We start from the raw sequence: 16,876 nt of genomic DNA, 5'->3' as shown, positions 1-16,876 counted from the left end.
CACTGTACGTATGCGCATGATATGTAATCATAATATGTGTACACATGATATAGCATGTGTGTGTGTGTGTGTTAGTGTGTGTGCATATATATATATATATATATATATATATATATATATATATATATATCAATTATAAATGTAACAGGCATAATGAAGTGTAATAAAAATTGGTTCTGTGGAAATTTAGCATTAAAAGCGTTACATAATTTAAGATAAAATAGTCCATAAAAAATATTTCCAAAATATTATAAGTAGTATTGGAATGATGAATCTGGATAGTAATTATCTGTATTTTTGAGATGAGGTGTTTCCATTGATTGAGATTGTCGGACTGACTTCCTCATCTTGTTTGTTAATGTCACAAATGGTTCCCCAGTTCAATACAAAACACCTGATGAAGGCCGGAGGGCAAAACGGCCGAAACGTTGTGACATTAACAAACAAGATGAGGAAGTCAGTCCGACAATCTCAATCGATGAATCTGGAATTGTAAAACCTCGGAATTGTTTAGGGCATCAGTGAAATTTGTATATACTAAAACCAATTCTTTAAAAAAAAAAAATTTTTTAACCTAATTTTTCATTACTGATACTAATAAATTGTTAAGTATTTATTGATTTTAAACTATCTACCAATAAAACTAAGATCTATAAATCATGTTTACCCTCCGCAATTGTATTTTTACATTTACAAAAATATATATATATATATATAACACATGGGGTGTAGCTATAATCCGAAAAATAAATAAAAATAACAAAATCAACAACTGTACAGCTAAATATTTAGATATTTTTGAAAAATCAGAATCAATAATTGCATTGGAATTGAAAATTTAGAACAGAATCGGTACTTGTATTGGAATCAGGAAAAATTTGGGAATTGTGTCATTAATTTTATTTCTTTTTCAATTTGGTTAATCAATTACAATAAAAAAAATTATTGTATACATTTCTTTTCTTTATAAAAAATATTTCAATTGTTTTGATTTTTCCATTCTTGGAAGTGCCTCAAAAAAGGGCTCTTAACACATAAAAAAAAATTGAAAAACTCACCCAAATAAATACATGTTGCAATAAGTATCAAGAATAAACGTAACAGTTGGAGATATTACTTCCTTCATCTCATTGTTGTTGCAATTAATTATAGTGTCTGACGTTTCCGAAGATGTAATGCACTGACCCCCATCCAGCTGACATTCGAGGTATTTTATAATCCGTGTAAGTTCCTCCTCCGAAACGGAGAAAGTATTGTAGCTGTCCCTGTCAGGGTTATCTTTCCAAAGCTCATTACTGAGACAATCTATGAAAGAGAAGCGGCTCAAACTGTGGGTCAAACTCCGAGTGTCTGTACAAGACGATTCGCAGGATGACACCGAACAGCGCTTAGAGCGCCATCGAAAAAGGTCAATCTTGGTCTCCAACGACAGGGCGATCGGATAGAAGGGATGCAGCGGAATCTCATCTTCAACATGGTCCATTTCCACATAAACCCAGCTAGAACGCACAGTGGATCCATCACTATCAGACCGATCCCAGGTCCCCACGGAGGGGTTGCTGCCACTACTGTTGCTATTGTTGCTGTTCCGGCGATAACTGGCTTTTCGAAGGGCAGCGCTGCTCCGTTGTAAAAGTGTCGAAGATGTAGCAGATGCCTTGGAAGCGACAAGTATTCCAAGAGCCATCTGCGAAAGAAATCACAGCCGGAGACACTCACGGCACCACCCAGTAGAAAATTCCGATGGATAAAGAGAATGGTTAGAGAGGGGAACAGGTGGTCTCAAGCTTCAGGTTTGAATCAACACATTTCTGCAGCAGAGCTACGGGAAAAGAGGAATATCATGATTCCAGTAGTCCAGCATGGTGCTAAGTTGTCGTCCTACATACGGCTCAGATGAAAAAGGAGTGAACCAAAGAGATTTTCTTTTGTTTCTCTGGGTGGTTTTTATGTTTTTCATCAGTCTTTTGATTTATATGATGTCTATTGTCTTTTGCTGGTCAGTCGATCCTTTCATTATAAATAATCTTCATCCATAACAGCGAGTCAAAGTGTGCTGACTAAAAGTGTAATGAATAGTGGAGAAAGAGAGAGAGAGAGAGTGTGTAGTTGGCTGCCTGCTGCATGGCAAGTCACTGCCTGACTGCTTGTACGCACGCTCGCTCTCTCTCTCTTGCATGCGTGTTGCTTTTTCTGTAGCAGCTGGGCGAATGGGGGAGGGTGAGAGTTATGAGCGATAAAGAGGGAGAAAAGACTTATGGAATGCTACTGCTGCTTCCCTTAACCCTCACGACAATGACACTAGATGAACAGAACTAGTAAGAGAGACGCGCCCCATGTGTATAGGCTTGAGGCAGTCAAGAAAAAGATGCACACCACATCTCATTTCAATATATACTTGGGCCAGCTAGTTTGGTATTGATCCATTATGGTATTGGGAGATAAGTCTCTGATGGAATAGCAGCCGTGTGTGTGTGTGTGTATGTGTGTGTGTGTGTGTGTGTGTGTGCGTGTGCGTAGCAGTAGAAGAAAAAAAAGAGAGCAGGGAGAGCAAGGAGAAAAGGGAGAGCAAGGAGAATAAAGAGAAAAAGGGAGAGCAAGGAGAAAAAGGGAGAGCAAGAAGAAAAAGGGAGAGCAAGAAGAACAAAGAAAAGGAAGAGCAAGGAGAACAAAGAAAAGGAAGAGTAAGGAGAACAAAGAAAAGGAAGAGTAAGGAGAAAAAAGAAGAGGAAGAGTAAGGAGAACAAAGAAAAAGAGTAAGGAGAACAAAGAAGAGGAGTAAGGAGAACAAAGAAGAGGAGTAAGGAGAACAAAGAAGAGGAGTAAGGAGAAAAGGGAGAGTAAGGAGAAAAATGTGAGTGAGAAAAAAAGGGAGAGTGAAAAGAAAAGGGAGAGTGAAAAGAAAAGGTGTGGGGGGGAGAAAAGGAGAGCAATACATTGACTGATTCTTTTTATACTAAAAATGCTATTGAAAATGTGACACCGGTTGACAGAATATTTCCAATATTTCCCCTCTTCCATATTCCCTTTCCCTTATACATTTGATAAGAGCCTATGACTAAGTCACTATAATCATCAGCAGCAGCAACAGTAGTAATGATAAGATCAACTGCTACTATTTAAAAACTATACATTACAAAATCTCTTTAGAATCTTCAAAGATCCATTTAGTGCCTGTTAATTGCACAAATCATTCAAGAATTATGTCAGCAATTCATGCAAGCTCATCAGAAATGTCAAAATTATTGTCACTCATTCACAGAATATTATCAGGAATCTTATATTCGTTGGTTCTAACATACTTTTCTCCTTAATAAAAATTTTAAAAAGTTATTCTCAGTTCAATTTCATATACATTAAAGTCTAAGGAAGCTCAGGAGTATTTTATTAAAAAATATATATAATAAAATAAATAGTTTAAATTCCTTGGAATACTAACTAAATTGAACGCATCACAAACTTAGCACTTGTATAAGCTGACTTACTGCAAGAAAATTTACAATTAAAACAGGGAATTCAACTATATTATGATAGTGAAAAAAAGCTTAACTTAAATTGTTAAATAGATAATGAGGGATCATCAACTGTTTACCATGGAGCTATATATGTATATATGCGCATGTTTTTTTAAATAGCATCAGAAAATTATAAATAAATATGGTTTAAAAAGTAATAATTTTTACTTTATTTACACGAATATATCATAATATTTTTGCTAATGCAACGGTCAAGAAAGTCACTTGATATTAACCTCTTAAAAAAAGATGAATGACCTATGAAATGGACTTGTCTTAAAGGGGTCAATCAGGATATAGATTAGTGATGGGAAGATTCCAATATTTTTCCCTGATTCCGATACAATTCCCGATTCCGATTCTTTATAAATCTCTAATTATTTAAGTATAAGATTATTTCCCGCAATCTTCGTAAAAAAACACAAATGTTAAATATGCAGAAATTTTTCTTAAACATCAAAATACACTTGGGGATGATGATCTATATCGATTTTAGCTTTATTGGTAATTTAAAATCAATAAATATTTATTTTATTATTATTACCAGCAATGGCTAATATTGCTTTAAACAAAATCGAATAAAAAAGACAATTAAAAGAATCATTTTGGCATCAGAAAATAGGCACCAATTTTTTCAATTCCGATTCCCCAACTCTTCCGATTTTTCCAATTTTAATTAATCGTCCCAAAACTAATATGGATTCAAACATAGAAATGTATTTATTTATAGCTTTGCTTTGCTCAATAGTCTTATTTTAACTTTTAAGAAATCATATATGTATATCTATATTATATTTCTTTGCGTGACTTTTCCACTTTCCTCAGAAACTACTAGTCCGATCTGGCTGAAATTTTGCATGGACCTTTGTTATGACAAGATGCAACCAGGACTGCCAGCAACCACTGTAAAAGAGTAATAAGAAATGCAAGAGAGCTATATATTCAGTCTGTTAAATCCAAAGTAGCTGAGCAGCGGCTTGGTTCCCACCAGTTCTGGCAAATAGCAAACAGGATCTTGAACAGAAGCATGCGTTCTATCCCAACTATCATCAATGGACCTGAGGTCATCTCGTCAGCATCAGATAAGGCCAGACTATTTGCCAAAAACTTTGCAGCTAATTTTACCCTATGCGACAATGACCATCAACACCCTGTATTTCCTCCTATAACAGACAACACGCTATGCAACATACAAATATCTGTGCGTGAGGTCGCCAAGCTAATCAAGAACCTTGATTCCAGTAAAGCAACTGGCCCTGACGGCATTCCAGTTATAGTGCTGAAAAAGCTCCGAGAACTTGCCTCCATACTTACAAAACTGTTTAAGCGTTGCCTTAAGAAGTGCTTTCCAACACCCTGGAAAACCTCATCAGTATGCCCTGTATTTAAGAATTCAGGTGATAAGTCATCTCCCTCTTAGTACAGACCAATAAGTCTCCTGTGTGTCATGAGTAAGTTGTTGGAATCCATATTAAATAAAGAAGTAGTCAACCACCTCAACAGAAATAACCTTCTTAGTGACACACAATACGGTTTTCGCTCTGCAAGATCTACAGCAGATGTGCTAACAGTTATATCACATAGGATTAGTGAATCTCTTGACAAAGGTTTCCTTCCCAGGGCAATTGCTCTGGACATATCAAAGGCATTCGATAAGGTATGGCATAAGGGCCTACTTCACAAGATTTCCAGCTACGGTATTACTGGAAATGTTTTCTCAATCATTAAATCATTTCTCTCTGATAGGTTCATAAGAGTAGTGGTTGATGGGCAGAAATCAGAGGCCCACAGTATTAATGCTGGAGTCCCTCAGGAGTCCATCCTGGGCCTAATTCTCTTCCTGATCTACATCAATGATCTCCCTAAACACATACTTAAATCATTCGTTGACATCTATGCTGAGGACACGATCATCTATGGCAACACATCAAAGGCCGTAAATGACAAAGTTCTCTCTAGTTCTCTCTCCTCTGATCTTGAGCACGTGGTACAATGGGGGAAGAGGTGGCTGGTCACTTTTAATGCATCCAAAACCAAGCTTCTATCTTTACATCATCAACACTCTGATCCCCATCTGGCATCAATTGAAATGGATGGCTCTCATCTTGGAGAGGCTCCATGTTTTGACAAGCTTCTGAGTTTGACCTTTACTCCTGATCTGAAATGGAACACATACATCAAATCTGTTGCCAGGGACGCTAGGAAAATGGTGGGATCCTTCTACCTCTCCAAAAGATATCTCACTACTGATGCAATTCTCTATGTGTATAAAAGCCAAGTACGTCCAAGGATGGAGTATTGCTGCCACATCTGGGCAGGAGCTGCTAAAAACAGCCTACCCTGCCCTGACAGAGTACAAAATAGACTTTGTGGTTTAGTGGGGGATGCCCTTTTCTCTTCCCTGCAACCTCTCTCCCACAGAAGAGTCGTTGCGAGTCTGTCTTTGTTTTATCGTTATTTCCATGGCAGGTGCTCGTCTGAGCTCCAATCCCTCGTCCCCCCCCCCGGCCAATCTTTCACGAGAAACATCCGTCTGGCTGAAGCTCCCGTCAATAATTTTCCCCACTCTTTATCTGTGCCTAAATCCAAACGTAGATTCCATGAGCAAAGCTTCTTTCTTAGTACTGCACGCCAGTGGAACTCTCTGCCGCTTGCCTGTTTCCCACCTGACTACAACTTGAACGTCTTCAAGTCCAACATAAACAAACTCCTGATAAACCGCCCCCTTAAGTAAGACACTCTATCAAAACCCCTAATACTAATGATTACTACAATACTATCTCATTGATTACTGTACACGTAATAACTCTTATCCCTGAGTGGCCTTTAGCCCTTGATAAGTGGTGACCCCCATGAAAAAAAAAAAATAAAAAATAAGTATTATGGCATACGTTAGATGTGTATGTGTGTGTGTGTGTGTGTGTGTGTGTGTGTGTGTATGTGTATATATATATATATATATATATATATATATATAATGTGTGTAATTAGAGATTGATTAGTCATCACCATAAGACATTTAATCTAGAAGTTTTTATGGAAATAACTTGAAGAATATGAATAAATTTTTTCATAATTGCTTGAGTTTTAATGATTTTTCTATTTAAAAGCGTTTTGAATTGGTTAACAGAATCTTGTATCAATTAAAAGACTACATTTTATATTATTTTGTTAGCAAAAGTATTGTTTTGCTTAATTGACTGCAGTTAAAAAAGTGCATTTTAATCAAATGCATTTGGAAGACGATAAAAAAATGTGTGCATGAGGGACAGTATCAAATTCTTACATATAATAGTAAAATATTAATATAATAAAATTTTGTAAATGTTAAAGATCGTGGGCAGAGAAAAATGGAAGAAAAATTCTGTATAGGCATTCAAAATGGTTTCATGTTGCTTTTGTCAAATATTTTTTAAAATTAATAATAAAATATTATTAAATTAGGAATTCTTTGGAGTTAAAATTCAAACTTCATTTTTAGATAAACACAGCATAAAGTCAAATACGGTGGCCATTTTGTTATGATTTAGCTTTTTCATATAATGCTGACAAATTTCAAGAGTATTTTTCTCAAGTTTACATGTGTAATACTGAATGGATTTTAAATGGAAATGATTCCCTTATTTAACAAAAACTACATAAAACCATTTTTAATGCATATACAATTTTTTTTTTATTGTAGTCTTCTCTCACTGTGATCTTTAACATTTATCCAAAAATGGATATTTTGAAGATGGGTTGATTCATTCTTTACATTTAATAAAGAATATCATATTTGAAAATTAAGCATAACATACAGACCAACACTGGAAGCGTATTATATAAATGGTTGAGCGCATTCAATCTGTACATTAGGCAATGAAAATGATACTTGAAACTGAAACCCGACAGACTATTCAAGCCTCTTTCACACACAGAGATGAGGAGTCGGCTAGAAAAAAAAAAACAAAAAAACATCCAATTCCTAAGTTTGGAAATAGATTTTGAAATAAATTTCTACAAAACTTGTCAACTTTCAATTGGTTCAGGTCAAGCACATCAAACATGCAGCCACCTGCATACCACATAAAAGTGTAATTTCTCATCATTTTAATGAAACAAATTGCAGTTTTTATCATTTAAACGTGATGAAAATACTTGTCTTTATTCACATCTTATTACACTTTGCATTTCATTGATTTCAAAAGTATTAAAAGACACAGGAGTACATATGTAACAAGAAAAAAAACAAGCCTCGCTTTGAAGAAGACATTTTTAGATGTTGAAAGTCTTAGCTTATAAAAAAGATAAATGATTTTATTCTCTTAAAAATGGCATCATTTTTTATTTTTTCCGATTCTGATACCCCAAAAAGTTGTGATTTTTTTTTGATTCCTGATTCCAATTAATCATCCCTATACATGCACACATGCACATATATATATGAGTGGTGAAAAAAAGAGTGTTTGATTAAGAAAATTTCAAAAATAAGACTGTGATATTTATTTATATATGCATTCCAGACGATCTGACATACGCCATAATCATGTTGACACACTGAAGTTAAGCAACATTGAACCTGGTCAGTACTAAATAGATGACCATTTGGGACTTCCAGGTGTTGTATGTGTTCTCTGCTTATCTCAGCATTGTTTCCAGTTGTCCTGGACTTCTCCTTGCCACTGAACTCAAACAGTCCTGATTCAGGAGAGGTGTGGTTGGAGATGCGCAACACTTGCATCACAATTGCATGCGCAGTTGCATCTACAGGGGGTATCCTTTGTCTTTCGAGACTAAACTGAGGCATCGACAGAAGATCAGAAACACATTAGTACTGTTAGTTTTAAATCCAAAACAAGGGGCACTAATATCTTGTCACCCATATCAGACTCTTCAGCCTTTGTTTATACATACACACACAGATTATATATATATATATATATATATATATATATATATACATACATACAAACAGTTAATAAAACATGTTAAAAAAACACTTTGAAATGAGTTAAAAACATATTTAATCTTAAAAGGAAACACTAGATAAGTGGATAGTCCTTAATCCGCGGAGTTTCGAAGAAATACTTTCCTTCTCATCAGAGGGTAGGAATTAGCAAAATGCGGGATTGGAAGTCAAAGATCTTACTTGAAAACAAAAAACGTGAAGCAGAGGGAATATAGTGAAGAAAAAGGTGATTACACATGAATGGATAGTCTGGTGGAAGATAAATAATCCAGTGACGGTAAAATCCAAGTATATAACTTCAAGAAAGTTAATTGAATTTCCATTTGCACAAGTAAAATCCCAAAATCCCGTAATTGGAAGATGGTCCATAATAATCCAAAGGAAAAATAATGTGTACCAGGAAAAAATTTTTTATTTTATATATATATATATATATGTGAGAGAGAGAGAGAGAGAGAGAGAGAGAGAGAGAGAGAGAGAGAGAGTTAATAGTTGCTAAAACTTCATAGTTTTTAAACTCAGGTGAATTAAAATTTCAGTCAACTTGATAAATTTAAATCAAACTGATCATAATTATTTTATGTATTATCCAAAGAAATGATTAAAAACAAACAAAAAAAAACATATTGCACATTTCTAGATACAAAAAAGATTCTGCAATAATTTTATTCAACAACTTAGTTTGTATATGACTCATGACAACATAAATTGATTCACATGGTTTACAAATACTGAGACTGCTTTCCTGCTGACTTCAACTTGGCTGTTGTCAAGTCCAATGTAAACAAATACATGTTAAGTCATCAAATTCTGCTCAATCCTCTCATAATCTTGTTTATCATCCAACTCACAATCTCATTAATTTTTATCCACAAGTGGCTTTTGGCCTTTCTAAGTGATAACTCATCTATTATATCCATAAAAGCGAGAATGTGTGTGTGTGTGTGAGGGCACTTCTCAACCTACATACTCAGCAAATTTTTGATTTACAAACTTGAAATTTGGAATATAGGGTAATCAGACATGTGGAAAACTTTTTAATCAGTTTTCATCCGAAAAACAGGGAAGGGGGGCTGCTAAGGAGTCAAAATTGAAAATTTTGTAGGGGTGGGGGCATCAGATTTTTATCTGTTTGTCAACTGTTTCACAAATGTGCATGTGTGAATTGTTCACATGACAGATTACTTATGTTAAGAATAAGTAGGTTTGAAAACACTTTTTAAAGATTGTGTCAAGCTGACCTAATGTTTATCGTACTTGACTAACTATTTTTAGGTTTCGGTTTTGATTTCAGCTCGAGTATCTTTTTATTTACAATAAGTGAACTGTTTAGAAAAAACATACGCACATGCACATGTCTCGGTTTCTTTCCGTGTTTTTTTTTATTCATTTTTGTTTTTAAAGGAATTTAATGTTACATTTAATACCTATGGCATTTCTGTTTATAATGAATAAGAATTCTGCATTAATTAAAATATAATATTTATGCATATTTTATGACCGGGCAATACCGGGCGGCCTGCTAGTATATTGGCAAGGAAGCGTTAACTCAAGCTTTCAAGAACAGATCAATAAAGTGAAAAACAAAAAATAGGGACTCAATATTTTGCTGAATGCTAAAGAGCCAAATAGTAATAGCCAAATCCCTAATCTTATTTCAGCTTATCCCTTTAATCTACCCTCTAATCAAATGATCCCTTCAAATAAATCCTCTGAAATTGCCTCTGGTAAATGTAAGCATTTAACATCTCATAAAACAAAGCAAGTGAAGGCATTTCTTTTTAATCGCTTCAAAAATGTGACATTAAATAACTTTGAACCTTATTACGGAACAATTAGGGAAATATTTGAAATGAAATTAGCTTTGAATAAAAGAGAAATATTTTCATGTCCAGGCATTATTTTTGATTAATTAACTAAGAGATCATTTTATTGTTGTAAATGCCTATAATCTATTTTGATAAAGGGATTTCTGAATTATCAGCGGATCTGTCCAGAGTTAATACCTATGTAGCAGTATGTGGGAGCTGTCTAATGGAATTACTGCTCCCACATCTGGGGAGAAGCTGCTGAAAATCACACTTGCTTGTCTTGGCAGGATTTAAAAAAATGGCTTCAAAATCTAGAGGATAATGTCCTTTTCTGTCCTTTGCAACTTCTTTTCTCACAGAAGAGATGTTGCGAATCTATCTCTGCTCTATCGTTATTTTCATGGCAAGTGCTCAATTGAGCTTCAATCTATGCCTCACACCCTGCAAAACATTCTCAAACCTTTATCGTCAAGCAGCTTTCAGATCTTGATAAGTAGTAACTCCCATGTAACTATATATATATATATATATATATATATATATATATATACATACACACACACACACACATATAGGTGATGCCTATGTAAAAAAAAAATATATATATATATATATATATACACACACACACACACACACACAAAACACACACTTAGTTTAGTTTCATATTTGCACAAACATGTATAATAGTTTATTATTGACGTTATTTTCATAAGTATGCATACATAAATTATAATTAATAAATTTACTAATTATTAAATAGAACATTTTGTTAGAATATTCATAAATTAATAGAGAATGTTAGTACGAATAGTTGGGTCTAATGACTTTATCTTTGAAATTCAAAATGGTATAATGAAAACATTAAAGGTATTTGCAGCTTCTCTTCCAATTTTCGGATTTTAATCATGTCAATTCACACTTTATTTCCTTATGACGGATTGACTGTTGCTATTTTTTCTGATGAGTTAAGGGCATAATAGATTCACTAATTGATATAATAATTAAGTGATTGGTTTTGTGCTATGAAACAGATACTGTCAAGAATTGTAAATGTTAACTGAATTGAAGAAATAAATTATATTTTCACTATATAATTACAATTATATTGTCACTATGGCCACATTAAAAAGAAATGGACAGAAGTTCTTGTGTTCGTAAATGTAGAACAGTTGAGGTAAAATGTTCAGTTGACAGGGAAAAGCCAAGGAGAGGAAATGATAAGAATAGACTTGAAAGAGGGATGAAGACCTGGCCAGAGATAGGTTACTTTGAAATTCAATTTTTAAAAGCTGTCTAACACATGCCAAGATATAAAATGGGCATTAAACCAATGATGTTTAGTTTTGTCAATATGCCAATACTTCCTTTAACAATTTTGAAGAATTCTGATTAGTTAAATGTATATGCACCTTTTTGGTAGAAATGATTTATTTCACTGTTAGAATACAAGAGAAAAGCCACCATGATAAATCGACGAGCAAAAAGACTATAGAATAGCATCAGATATGAGGATAGCAAAATATTTTATAGAAATCCCTTTGAATACCATCCACTTTTGATTTTGATTGGCACTCTGAAAGTAATTATCGAAATGTTTATGACAAACTTTGATAATAGACCCCAGTTTAGTAACTAGGAATTTTCCGCCTTTGTAAGACAATGGTTTTACACGCACACACACCTGTTAGTCTTCACAATAACAAAGTAAATGGAAAAGTGGAATCTGTGGTAAGGATAACAAAAAATCTCTTCGGAAAGCAATGAATGATAGGACTGATCCATGCCTGGTGATGCTGGATCACAAAAATGGGCCAACTAAAGATTTATTATCAGCACAAAAACTGATGTCCAGAAGAACAAAAGCACTTCTTTCAACGAGAGAGGAGTTACTTAAGGCAGAATGACTTTAAAATCTAGACAAGATAGTGAAGTGGGAGAGCAGGAATCAAGAGCATTACTTCAATCACAAAATAAAACTACTTCAATCATTGCACCCTAGAGATGTGGTACAGATTAAACCACACATAAAAGATCAGAAAGAGAAGAAAACCATTCTGAGACAGAGACTGAATGAGAAATTATCAGATAGGTTTTGTTTTTTGCTCAACGAAGTAATTTTATGCATGTTAAACTACAAAAAGTAATTTTATGCATGTTAAACTACAAAAAGTAATTTTATGCATGTTAAACTACAAAAAGTAATTTTATGCATGTTAAACTACAAAAAGTAATTTTATTCATGTTAAACTACAAAAAGTAATTTTATTCATGTTAAACTACAAAAAGTAATTTTATGCATGTTAAACTACAAAAAGTAATTTTATTCATGTTAAACTACAAAAAGTAATTTTATTCATGTTAAACTACAAAAAGTAATTTTATGCATGTTAAACTACAAAAAGTAATTTTATTCATGTTAAACTACAAAAAGTAATTTTATTCATGTTAAACTACAAAAAGTAATTTTATTCATGTTAAACTACAAAAAGTAATTTTATGCATGTTAAACTACAAAAAGTAATTTTATTCATGTTAAACTACAAAAAGTAATTTTATTCATGTTAAACTACAAAAAGTAATTTTATTCATGTTAAACTACAAAAAGTAATTTTATGCATGTTAAACTACAAAAAGTAATTTTATTCATGTTAAACTACAAAAAGAAAAGATTATCGCATAATTTTCTTTGCTTACTCAAATCTCAAACTTATGTCTTCAATAGTATTTTTATCTGTTTATCGTGCATAAGCTTGAAATATTGGTATTTATGCAGAACAAGGATTGTGCTATTGTTGAAATTTTACATTTTACATAAAATGCCAGAAAGTGCTGGATGAAAGCTTTGTGATTTTTGTTTTTATTTGCACAAATGCTGACCATTTTTTTCAATGAAAAATATATTATTAATGTAATTATGAAAATAATTCAATGAAAAATTAATTGAAAAAGTAAAAATTATTCTTTTTATTTTTATAAAGAAAATACAATTAATAATTATTGGACAAATTTTATGAAACTTCAATTTCAAATCAAGAAAATAAAACACTCATTGTAAAATAAGTTTAAGAAATAAATATTTATTTTTTGGATAGCAAACAACTGATAGTAAAAAAAACTATTTTGAGTTTTTAACGTTTATTTTTTTTTGTTTAACTAAAGTTAAATATTTTTTTATAATAAACCAAATAAATTTTTTTTTTTAGATGTTTTCTTAAATGACGTTGGCTGCTGTGATTTTATGGGCTCAGCGTTTCAGCATTTTAAATAAACTGCCGAGAAAGTTTTGACAATAGTACAAATACCTAAATATAATTTCTGTCAATTTGTCATGCTTAAGTTTGAAATAGCATTTTCATCTAAGGTGATCTGTTGACCCACCCACTGTTGTTTTGCCACTTAAGCATGTTTGTTGATAAAGATGAAAATTTAATACACACACCTTAAGAATTGATCATGCCATGATTTCCCCCCCCCCTCAATTCTTTCATTTACTCAGTTGCAATTCTGTTTCTAAATGTAGAAGGAATTAAAAACTAAAAGAAGCAGAAGAAAAGTTTAGATTCATTAGGAAAACATTAGGATCATATCTCTTGAGAAGAAACAACATTAGATCGGCAGCCTATCAATTGGTGATTTTGAGTTTAAAACCACTGAAAGACAACCTGTGCGACCAAAACTTTATCATGAAACAAAAGCCATATATATAACAACTTTTTGGGTAGGGGACAAAGTGTAGTATCTGTTCTTATGCTATATATATTTATTACCATCAAAATTCTAGTTTTCTTGATTGATGTGATTGTAAGAGATACAAACATGAAATACTTATGAAGCTTGAAACATGTTTTAAACAATGCATCAATGCAATCATTCACAAGATCGGAGGGGGGGGGAATAAATTAGAAAATATGAAACTTTCTTTTTCATTTCATCAAATAGAAATTCAGTTTAATATGTTGCAAAAAGATTCTTAAGCTATTTATCAAATTACTTGTCAAAAAACACGAAATGAGAACCTATGAAATGAATATCCCGATGCATCAAATAAAGAGTTCAATTCAAAATTCCATTCAGGTACCTAAATTTTAAAAGCTGCACCTGAGGTTATGTTGGCCAAAACGTTGTGAAATAGCAAACAGTGTAGAACAGACAATATTAGTATTTCAAAGACTGTATTTTAGCAAAAAAAAAAAAAATTGTGTTTTTGTCATATAATCATGTTGAAACACCAGTTCTCATTAGATCATTGAAGTTAAGGGATGTGGAATCTGGCCAGTATCAGATGAGTGACCATTTGGGAATGCTAGGCATTGTATGTCATTTCCCAATGACCAAGATATACACACACAGCTGGAGACTGCTTGTAAATTTCATATTCCCTGTAAACTTCCTCCTTCAAAGTAACACAGCATAGCTCACTCCGGGCTAATACTATATTAGTTGTTACTGGTTCATTTTTTTGAGGGGTGCTTTTAGAAATTTTGAGAGGACTTAAAGAAAAAGGGGTTATTGATTGAAAAAATGACGAACAAAAAAAAAAAAAAATTTTATGTAGCTTTCAATTTTTTTTCTTATCAATCTGTAAGAGTTGAATTCAAGAAAATTCCAAGAAGGCAGAAATTTACCAATTGAACGGGTTATCATGAAAATCAATAGAATGGATTCTAGACATTGTTGCTCTCCATGTTTATAGTTCTTTTTTAAATGGTCAATAAACTGGGTCAATTGTAATTACTCACAATTAACGGCTTTGAAGAGAAATGCAGACTCCCATAAACAAAACAAAAAAATACATTTATAAAAATCAAAATATAATTAAGCAGGAAATTTGAGTACACAATGAGCAAATCGTAGGAAATCATTACTGATACACAAAGAAAAACAAGATGTATCGAATCTAGACAGGAAGTTCATTAGTTCGTTTCATCAGAATTGAAAGCAATCAAACCAGTCTAAAGATTGATAGTTTCAGTGATAAAACACTGAAATAAAAAGCAGAGTTTTGACATTTTTGAGATAATGATTGAAAATTTATATTATTTGGACTACTATTCTCATCTTATATTTACAATGTTTCAGAAACTATAATTTCCAGCCTTCTTCAAGTGTATCTTTTCAATTTTGAGAACTGAGGATCGATGTTGAATTTGGGTTTGACAACAATGACAAAGGGCAGGTTCTAAGGCTTATTGAGTAAAATCAACAAAACAAGTCATGAAAACAAACCGAGCTGAAGTTTGATGAATAAATTTAAATAAAAATTTAAAAAAATGTTATTTTTTTTTCATATTGCAAATATCGTCTGCATTCTGTTTATAACCTTCACTTTTTTTTTTACAAAAGAAAAATACAAAATGAGTTGAAGTTTTTGTTTTGTATTTAAAAAAAAAAAATCAAAAACTTCCAAACCAAAATAGAAGTATTTAGTTTATTGAAAACTTTTTTTTTTTCATTTTCAGTTCATTTTTTGAAGTATTGATTTTTGATAATTTTGCATCAAACTTATAAAACTTTTTAACTGCAAATAAAATTGAACAAAAAAAGGACAAACATAAAAGACATATTTCTGCTTTAAGAAAATGCATTTTTCACTATCCACTTCATTAACAGATAGCAAAGCCTGTACTTAAAATGGATGATCATTTGGTTATACCAAAATTCTCTAAGCAAACATTACACCCACGTGTATAATTGGGTGCCAGTCTTGCTGGAGAAATATAACTGGCAAGAGACTAACATCTTGTCATAGAAATGGTTCAAGCCACCCATTCTGCTTAACACTAAAATAACAGGCCTAAAAGCTTTTTAGGCTGAGAAAGGACCTAGAAGCAGTAATAGTAGTTTGGTTGTTTTGTTTTAAGGCATATCAACTCTTTCCAAGCTACTTTATGCTGAGGTCAGTAGTTTTGGGAAATGATTTTATGCTTTAAGTTCTTTAAATATTTATTCATTGTGTTTGATTTGATTGTTTTGTAGTGAAAAAGTTTTGCCTTTATTTTTGACTTTGCAGAACATGATCTGCAAAGTAAAAAATAAAAGCAAACATTGATATTACTGAGTTTTGCAAACACAAAAATACTATGACATCAATGTTTGGTGCATTTTAAGTAAAGAAGCTAATATCAGTACTCATAGTAAAATAAAGTTTAACAGATATTTTTTAAAATTCTTCTTTTTAAGAGCTAGACATGTCTCACTGAACTCTTTCTCATCTTGACAGAATACAAAATCAACTTTGAAATCTAGTGGAGAATTATCTCTTCCATTCTCTATAAATGCTATCTTACAGAAAAGTTGCTATTAGTCTTTCTCTACTCTATCATTATTTCACTCTACTGTATCATTATCTCCTTTTAAGAAATTTACAGCAAGAACTCATCTTTCAACCACAATTACAAAGAACTTTTTTTTCTGTGTATCTAATATTAAACAGAATTCCGATGAACAGTTTTTTTCCAAGAATTTCTCATCTATGAAACATGTTCACACGGAATTGCTTCTCTGCAAACTACAACATGGTCATCTTCAAATCCAATTTAAAAAATACTGTCATAAATCATCTTCACAACAATTCAGATTTCGTTTATTCCATTCATTAT

At 32.5% G+C, this 16,876-nt stretch overlaps 1 protein-coding gene across 2 annotated transcripts in view; it reads right to left on the bottom strand.

Moving 5' to 3' along the window:
* Positions 1-16,876, bottom strand: part of LOC145283553 (serine/threonine-protein kinase 10-like) — a 405,044-nt gene that overhangs the window by 129,508 nt on the left and 258,660 nt on the right. The window lies entirely within an intron of this gene.

Source organism: Euprymna scolopes, chromosome 8, assembly GCF_053919585.1.
Source record: "Euprymna scolopes isolate OS-2025 chromosome 8, ASM5391958v1, whole genome shotgun sequence".
Taxonomy (NCBI): Eukaryota; Metazoa; Mollusca; class Cephalopoda; order Sepiida; family Sepiolidae; genus Euprymna; species Euprymna scolopes.
The sequence above is the reverse complement of the archived record's forward strand: the minus strand, read 5'-3'. Positions and strand labels throughout refer to the sequence as shown.